The sequence below is a fragment of the Pinus tabuliformis genome, chromosome 1_1 (assembly GCF_031772625.1).
Source record: "Pinus tabuliformis cultivar Carrire ecotype Pingquan chromosome 1_1, CPIR1, whole genome shotgun sequence".
Taxonomy (NCBI): domain Eukaryota; kingdom Viridiplantae; phylum Streptophyta; class Pinopsida; order Pinales; family Pinaceae; genus Pinus; species Pinus tabuliformis.
This window is the reverse complement of record NC_142297.1, coordinates 592,955,153-592,964,670: the sequence shown is the minus strand read 5'-3', so window position 1 is coordinate 592,964,670 and position 9,518 is coordinate 592,955,153.

The window sequence follows — 9,518 nt, the reverse complement described above, 5'->3', positions numbered from 1 at the left end:
GAAAATGAAGAAAATAGAGGCCTCATTCATAAAAAGGCTTCTGAGGATCAGTGGGTAGGCTTAGTTAGTGTAAGCTTATGTCAGTTCAGTTCTAGAGTTCTCTCTTTATTATTTCTTTCTCTGATACTCTTGGAAACTTAGATTTTTCTTGGATCACTCTTGGAGAGTGTGGCATATTTGGAGTTTTGGAGCAAAAAGGCAAAGGCAAAGCAGGAAAGTGTAAGAGGACATCGAGACCAGTAACTACAATGGGTTTTTCTTGCAGGTACCAAATTGCGTGTATGTTTTCCTCACTAGTTTTGGCATGCATGGCATATGCACGTGGTTTGCTGGTTGTGATTTTTTATTGGCATGAAGGATGGCCAATATTGATAGTGGATTGCCTAGCCTTGTCATTTCCTAGATAGTCATGGAGATTGTGGGTTTATTTCATTGTTTTGTTTTGGTTGGTTCTCATGTTTCCTTAGCTTGGGTTGAGTTATTAGTCCTAGAAGCCCTAGTTAGACAAACACTCTAGAAGCCACGTAACATCTTGGGTTGAGTTACTAGTCGTGGAAGCCTTGGTTGGACAAATGCTCTGGAAGCCCTTGGTAGGTTTTACTAGTCTTGGAAGCCCTAGTCGAAAAAATGCTCTAGAATCCCAGTAAAATTTGTGGGTTGAGTTACTAGTCCTAGAAGCATTGGTTGGACAAACACTCTAAAAGCCCTCGAAGGCTTGGATAGAGCTCAATCTGATGATGGTTTTGTGATGTCCAATCGTGAGGTGGAATCGTTGTTTGATGGGTTGAGGTGGATGGCCTCTAAAAAGACTTGGATGGTTTTGGATTGTTGTGTTCTATGAGATCCCACATTCATTATTGGAATATCAAACGAGGGTAAATGACTGAAGAGAGATTTGGATGAGCCATTCTACAATCAGGTGGAACGTGGTAGTCCCATACCAGGTTGGATTTTGCATCATTAATATGAGGTTATTTCTCCTTGTTATCTCATGAGTATTATACTGGTTTCTATTTGGATTATATGGCTATTGTTTCCTTGGTATTTCTGTTGTTATTATGTTGGTTATGAATGTGTATTATGACGGTGGCTATGTATGGCTCCCATTATTTTTTTACTTGTATATGAATGAGAAATGTATCTATTGCCTAATGGATGAAACTACAGCTAATGTGATAAGGAAAAAATGCTTCATAGCGAATCTTAGATAAGTATGAAACCCCTATGCTTAGATATGTTGTTTACACCTGTAGATTGCATTGATGCCAAGTGTTTGACAGAAAACCATTCCCCGTTGGGGATGGTCAGGCCTAATCCTCGAGTTATATTTTGGTTTATTAGTCTTGTCATCACGTGTTTAATGGATTTCGGAAGTTACAACAAGTTCTAGGCAGTGGTTGGAATTCTAGGCTTGAAAAGTGCCTTAAATTCCCCGGACTCTGGCACAGGTTTGCCGAAAATAGTCCCTAGACGCAAACATGTAGGCTTGTGGAAGAATCCAGAGCTCTCTAGATGCTAGCATGCCCATAGCATGGGAGCGTCCACAAGTCAAGAGGTCTAAAACCTCAGTGGGACTCAGGGGTTGGTTAAAAGAAAGGTCGGGATGATTCCTAGGGGTCCTATTGCTGATGTTGAAGGTCTGTATGGCATGTTTCCGTCGGTTCCACTTCCTTAACGTGACTTAGGAGGTCGAATCATATCATATTAACTTCTCGTTACATGTTCACCCCGGTTGGTCGGTTGCTTGGGTAGATGTGGGAGGAGGGTGTTACAAAAGGGGGCAAAAGAATGGAAATGTGTAAATTAAATGTAGGAATCCCTAAGCATAACATGATTGCATGGTGTCCAATGGTTCATTCCTTATGGAATATATAACCAATGATTACCTCAATCCCATTCCCCCTTTTGAGTGAGTGACATTCATTGAGTGGTATATTTCATATTTTGCCTGAACTATAAAATGGTTTCTCTAAAATATACTTGTCACCTTTCCCAGCACAACATTAACATCTCATACAAGAAAGTGTAAAAAAGCTCACTATATGAGGAGGTGGGTAAGATTGAATATTAAGATATCTAATATTTTGGAGCAGTATAGAAAATATAATCACTTTATTGGTAGCCTCGTGCAACAAAATCAACAACATGTTAACAACAATGATGGATGAAGATTAAAAACTATCCAATACTTGTGAAGGGGTTTTCATGCCAAAACAAAACATTGTGTCAGAGATATGTTTTTGTTAACCTCAAAAGTATTGGATACTCATTTCCACAAAGTTGTATGGGTTTAGAAAGGCCAACTTTGTGTCCCTCTTATCTCACATGGTGGTTGAGCTTGAGAATTATTGTATAGCAACACAAGGCTAAATCAACTCTCCCAAAATGAAATCACACCCCTATTGTTCCAAAAAATGATTAACATGGTCAAAAGTCATCATTATGAGAAAGCTCCTAAGGAAAGAATTTTCCTTGTTGATATGGGTATGGGTAAAAGTAAGAGAAACAACTCGAATAAGTAGTTTTGGCTTGTTGTATAAACTTGTAATTCTTAGTTAGACCACCTATGTGACACTTTTTATGATCCAAATATGTAAATGAAGAATTAGACTAATAAAAACATTGTAAACATGTTCATTAGTTCCATGAATAAATAATAAAAGTATATTAGAATATCGTATTATTAGAAATTGGGATGCAGTTTAGGAGATTTGGCATCATGCATTAAATCTTCTCTTAATCCCAAGGAAATAATAGGAATGACTATTTAGAATATGTTTGAGACACTTTTCATTTTATGTATTACTTAGTGGCATGATGACTCTGTTAGAAATGGAAGTTTCTAAATCTTAATGTGACCCGATTAATTAAGTCATTCTATAATTAAAAGCATTAAAGCATTAAAGCATTAAAGCATTAAAGCGTTGAGTTGGTATATGATGGACGTACCAGATTTAGAGTTAAAAATGATAAAGGATTGGGTCCTCTCTCTCCCTGATAAGAGTCGCATTCTTCTCCATCAAGAAGCGCATAAAGAAACAGGTCTAGAAAGAGAAACTGAATTCTGAGAAGAAGAGTAGGAGTCAGAAGAAAGTAGATGGCAGCCATTACATCTTCCGCTGTTAATCAAGGTATGTCATCTTAAACAATAGATCATATTAAGTTTTGTTTGTGAAATATTCGGTATTGATGATCTTTGGGCTGTTAATCGAATTGTTCATAATTAATCAATAGATTTTACATTTAATGGGATCCTTCAATCCGCCTTTGGCAAACTGGTGCGAGATCGCTTCCCTCTCGTAGGTATGGCCATTTGAAATGAGAACAGGGTCATCCATCACTTTACCTGTCAGATGACACTTGAATTCAGAATATGGTTCATGGACAGCGAAATTCTCATGAGATTTCTGTGACTGATTGTTTTGCATAAAGTATGTGTTATAAATCATTTATGCACATGAGATTTATGATTTTGTTAATCACCAAAGTGGTCAAAATCAGAATAATCATTTAGTGCATAAGTGACATAATGATTATTGATAGAAATTGCCAGTTATAATAATACCAATTAACACTGGCGTCACTAATGATAGAACCTGAGAACTTACCCAAAGGAAAGTCTCGTTCTATAACTAGTTGACATGATGAGGTTTAATAGATATTTTGATTAAATAAATATTGATCATCCAAAGATGTCAGTTCTATTTAATTGAATATATTTATTACCTACTTATGTTTTGGTATTTAATTATGTTAAGTATAAGATAGTATCTACCCAAAGGAGTGCTATATTATACTATTATGTCTACATCTGAATCGCGTTAGTTATGAGCTAATAGTTATTTCATTTTTTTAATTTGCAGGAGTTCCCATGAATACACATGCTTCATCTGTTACATTGTTCACTGGTGTTAATTTTTCTGAATGGAGTGAACAAGTCAATTTCCATTTAGGTGTTCAGGATCTTGACTTGGCACTCCTTGAGGATAAACCTGCTGCTCTTACAAAAGATAGTACTGAGGAAGAAAAATCACACCATAAAGCATGGGAACGCAGTAACAGATTGAGCCTTATGTTTATTAAGATGACTGTTGCTAACAACATCAAGTCAACAATTCCACAAACAGAAAGTGCTAAGGAATATATGCAGTCTGTGGAAGAACGTTTTCGTTCAGCTGATAAGTCACTCGCTGGTACTCTTATGGCAGAACTCACGACCATGAAGTTTGATGGGTCGCAAACTATGCAAGAGCACATTATAGAGATGACTAATCTTGCAGCAAGGTTAAACTCCCTGGGACTTACAGTAGAGGATTCTTTTCTTGTCCAGTTCATCCTGAACTCGCTACCTTCTGAATATGGACCTTTTCAGATTAACTATAACACTATAAAGGATAAGTGAAATGTTAATGAATTGGCCAGTAGACTTGTTCAGGAAGAAGGACGTTTGAAAAATCAAGTGAATCACTCAGTAAGTTTTGTGAGTAATAAAGATGGTAAAGAAAAGAAAGGAAAATCAAGTCATTTCAAGAAGAAAAAGGCACCTGCTAAGAATGGGCAGGATAAGGAAAAGAAGGAACTAAAGGATGTTCAATGTCATTTCTGTAAGAAGAAAGGACATTATCAAAGTGACTGTCCGAAAAGGAAAGCTTGGTTCGAAAAGAAAGGTAATTATCTATCTTTCGTATGTTTTGAATCAAATTTAGTTGAAGTTCCCATTAATACATGGTGGCTTGATACTGGTGCTACAACTCATGTTTCCAATAATATGCAGGGATTTCTTATGATCCGAACCATAAATCCAAATGAAGATCGTTTTCTCTTTATGGGAAACGGAATGAAATCTTCAATTGAAGGCATTGGGACTTATCGTCTAATTCTAGAAAGTGGATATGTATTAGACTTATACAGTACCCTTTATGTACCTTCATTATCTAGAAACCTTATTTCCGTAAGTAAGTTGGATATTTCTGGTTTTAGATGTATGATTGGATCTGGTTGTTTGGATTTATATAAGAATACTGATAATGTTGGTTTTGGTATTCTAATTGATGGTTTATATAAATTGAAACTGAATGACACTTATGCGAATTCCTTGTTGAATGTAGTAAATAATGTTGGATGTAAACGTAGCATGTTGAATGAAAATTCTGCTTTCTTGTGGCATAAAAGACTAGGTCATATATCCAAAGAAAGAATGATGAGATTAGTAAGTAATGAAATTTTGTCAAATTTGGACTTTAGTGATCTAGAATTATGTGTGGATTGTATTAAAGGTAAACAAACCAAACATAATAAGAAAGGAGCCACTAGAAGCAGCCAGCTTCTTGAAATAATACACACTGATATTTGCGGACCTATGGACACTCTAGCCTTTAATGGAGAAAAGTATTTCATCACTTTTATTGACGATTTTTCCCGTTATGGTTATGTCTATTTGCTTCATGAAAAATCTCAATCTGTGAATGTCCTTGAGACGTTTGTAAAGGAAGTTGAGAAACAATTAGATAAAAAGGTGAAAATCATAAGGTCTGATAGAGGTGGTGAATATTATGGTAAATATGATGAGTCAGGCCAGTGTCCAGGTCCATTTGCAAAATTCCTCGAAAGTCATGGCATATGTGCGCAATACACAATGCCAGGTACACCACAGCAAAATGGTGTAGCAGAAAGGCGCAATAGGACGTTAATAGATATGATTAGGAGTATGATGTCAGATTCTACACTACCTAAGAATTTGTGGTCGTATGCTCTCAAAACCGCTAATTATTTGTTGAATAGGGTTCCTAGTAAAGCTGTTCAAAAGACTCCTTTTGAGTTATGGACTAACAGGAAACCTAGCTTAAGACACCTGCATGTTTGGGGTTGTCCAGCGGAAGCGATAATTTATAATCCACATGAAAAGAAATTAGATTCTCGAACGATCAGTGGGTATTTTTTAGGTTACCCTGAGAGATCTAAAGGGTACGTGTTTTACTGTCCTAATCATAGTCCAAGAATTGTAGAAACTGGTAATTCAAGATTCATTGAGAATGGTGAAGTCAGTGGGAGTACTAGAAGAGAAATAGTAGAAATAAAGGAAACAAGGGTAAATGTTACATTGCCTAGAATAGTTCCTCCGTCTACTATTACTCCAAATGTTGTTCCAGCTGTTGTAGAACAGCATGATGATAATGAACAACATATAAATGAAGAAGTACTTCCTGAAGGAAATGACTTACATAATGCTGATATACATGAACCACAACAAGTAGCATTGAGAAGACCTCAAAGAAATCGTAGGTCAGCTATTTCTAATGATTATGTGGTTTATATGCAAGAATCAGATTATGATATTGGAATCAATAAGGATCCAGTTTTGTTTTCACATGCTGTAGAAAGTAAAGAGTCAAAGGAATGGATTAATGCCATGAAAGAAGAACTGAAATCCATGCAACAGAATGAAGTTTGGGATCTCGTTGAATTACCACATAGCTGTAAAAGAGTCGGATGCAAATGGGTTTTTAAAACCAAACACGACTCTAGTGGTAATATCGAACAGTATAAAGCTAGACTTGTTGCTAAGGGTTACACTCAGAAAGATGGTGTTGATTACAAGGAGACATTTTCTCCTGTTTCGAAAAAGGACTCACTAAGAATAATAATGGCATTAGTAGCTCATTATGATTTGGAGTTGCATCAAATGGATGTGAAAACAGCCTTTCTGAATGGAGATCTTGATGAGGATGTTTATATGGATCAACCTGAGGGTTTTTCTGTAGAAGGTAAAGAACAATTGGTGTGTAAACTTAAGAAGTCAATATATGGGCTTAAACAAGCATCCCGGCAATGGTATATTAAGTTCAATACCATTATTACATCCTTTGGTTTTAAGGAAAATACGGTTGATCACTGTATATACCAAAAGATCAGTGGGAGCAAGTTTATTTATCTGGTCCTTTGTGTTGATGACATCTTGCTTGCTGCAAATAATTTAAGTATATTGCATGAGACTAAGGAATTTCTCTCAACGAACTTTGAAATGAAAGATATGGGAGAGGCATCCTATGTGATTGGAATAGAAATATTCCGTGAACGATCACAAGGAATATTGGGATTGTCTCAGAAAGGATATGTCGAAAGGATTCTAGAGAGATTTGGAATGAGTAAGTGTTCACCTGGGACAGTTCCTGTACAGAAAGGTGATAAATTCAGTCTCATGCAATGTCCTAAGAATGATGTTGAACGAAAGGAAATGGAATCAATTCCATATGCATCTGTTGTTGGTAGCCTGATGTATGCTCAAACCTGTACTAGACCGGATATCAGCTTTGCGGTCGGTATGTTAGGGAGGTATCAAAGTAATCCAGGAAGGGAACATTGGCAAGCTGCAAAGAAAGTTTTGAGGTACTTACAAGGCACGAAAGATTACATGCTCATGTATAGAAGATCCAATGAATCGGAGGTGATCGGATATAGCGATTCAGATTTTGCTGAATGCATCGATACTAGAAAATCGACTTTTGGTTACCTGTTTATGTTTGCTCAAGGTGCCATATCATGGAAAAGTGCGAAACAGACTATCGTTGCTTCATCCACTATGGAGGCAGAATTTGTGGCATGTTTTGAAGCCACAATTCATGCATTATGGTTGCGGAACTTTATTTCAGGACTTGCGGTTGTCGACACCATTAGCAAGCCGCTGAAAATTTATTGTGATAACTCTGCAGCAGTATTTTTCTCAAAGAACGACAAGTACTCTAAAGGTGCCAAACACATAGATCTGAAGTATCTTGTTGTGAAAGATGAGGTTCAGAAACAAAGAGTGTCAATCATGCACATCAGGACAGAACATATGATTGCAGACCCTTTGACGAAAGGGTTACAACCAAGACAATTTAAGGAACATGTTCAAAGAATGGGTCTTGGTTGTATTAATAATAATTGATGTGTGACATTCTGAGCTCTTTTATGTGTTTCTGATATACAATTATGTGTCTCTTGTTTTAATATAGTAGTACGTATTTTATGTAATTTTAAACAAGAAAGAGTCTTATAAAGATATTATGTTTAATCATTATGATATAAGACATTATGTGGAGCATTATGCTGTTTTATATAAATTATGAGTATGAATTGATGGATTGCTGGTATTGTAGTATACGGAAGGGAATGCATTGAATTAATAGTGCACAACCGCCATAACTCTCAGCAATTTATCATAGTATGATGTTCAACACTTAATATTATGAATAGTCAGGTCAAGTGGGAGAATGTTAGAAATGGAAGTTTCTAAATCTTAATGTGACCCGATTAATTAAGTCATTCTATAATTAAAAGCATTAAAGCATTAAAGCATTAAAGCGTTGAGTTGGTATATGATGGACGTACCAGATTTAGAGTTAAAAATGATAAAGGATTGGGTCCTCTCTCTCCCTGATAAGAGTCGCATTCTTCTCCATCAAGAAGCGCATAAAGAAATAGGGCTAGAAAGAGAAACTGAATTCTGAGAAGAAGAGTAAGAGTCAGAAGAAAGTAGATGGCAGCCATTACATCTTCCGCTGTTAATCAAGGTATGTCATCTTAAACAATAGATCATATTAAGTTTTGTTTGTGAAATATTCGGTATTGATGATCTTTGGGCTGTTAATCGAATTGTTCATAATTAATCAATAGATTTTACAGACTCAACCCATGTTTGAGGCTTGTACTATTCCTTCTATGTATGTTTCCATTCTAGCAATGTTATCTTTGTATATAACTGGTGAGATGATTGTTATTATGCCAGAGTGAGGGGATGGGTTACTCACACAATTCAAATTTATGAAAAACCTGACCTACCTTAGGTTATTCTTATGTTCAATCTTGAAGGTTAAAATTTTATAGGTTCATTGACGAAGATCTTAAGGGAGAGATGGTAGTCATTGAACACCACAATGGAATGTGAAATGTGAAATTATAGAAATTATTTTCGTGAAATTATGGGAATAATAGTCAGAATATCCATCTATTTTCTATGTAGTGTTTTCAAATTAGATATATATGGTATGTTTGCCTATTTGACATAATTTATTTATTTTTTAAATTCGAGCATTTTTTTTAATAACCTGCAATGCTATACCAGAGGTAAATGCCTGAGCTTTGATTAAAATTTGATGTACGGATTGAACAACAAAATAATTATGTACGGTTAAAAATAGAGAGATTTTTTCGTTGAAGTATGGGAGAGGCAACCTTTTACGTTGTCTTAGAGATATGTATGTTTAAGAAATTTATTTGGGCCATGCTTTAGAATTGAACGTGATTGAACGTGAATGAATCTGAGAAGTGTTAAATATTGTGATTCGATTGAATGTTTAAGAAATTTATTTGGGCCATGCTTTAGAATTGAACGTGAATGAATCTGAGAAGTGTTAAATATTGTGATTCGATTGAAGATGATATATGATTATATTTAATTTTTCTAAATTTATAATTTTTTTTCACATGAGACGATCATTATTATAATTTTTCGAAACAATCATCTTATATATTTACAC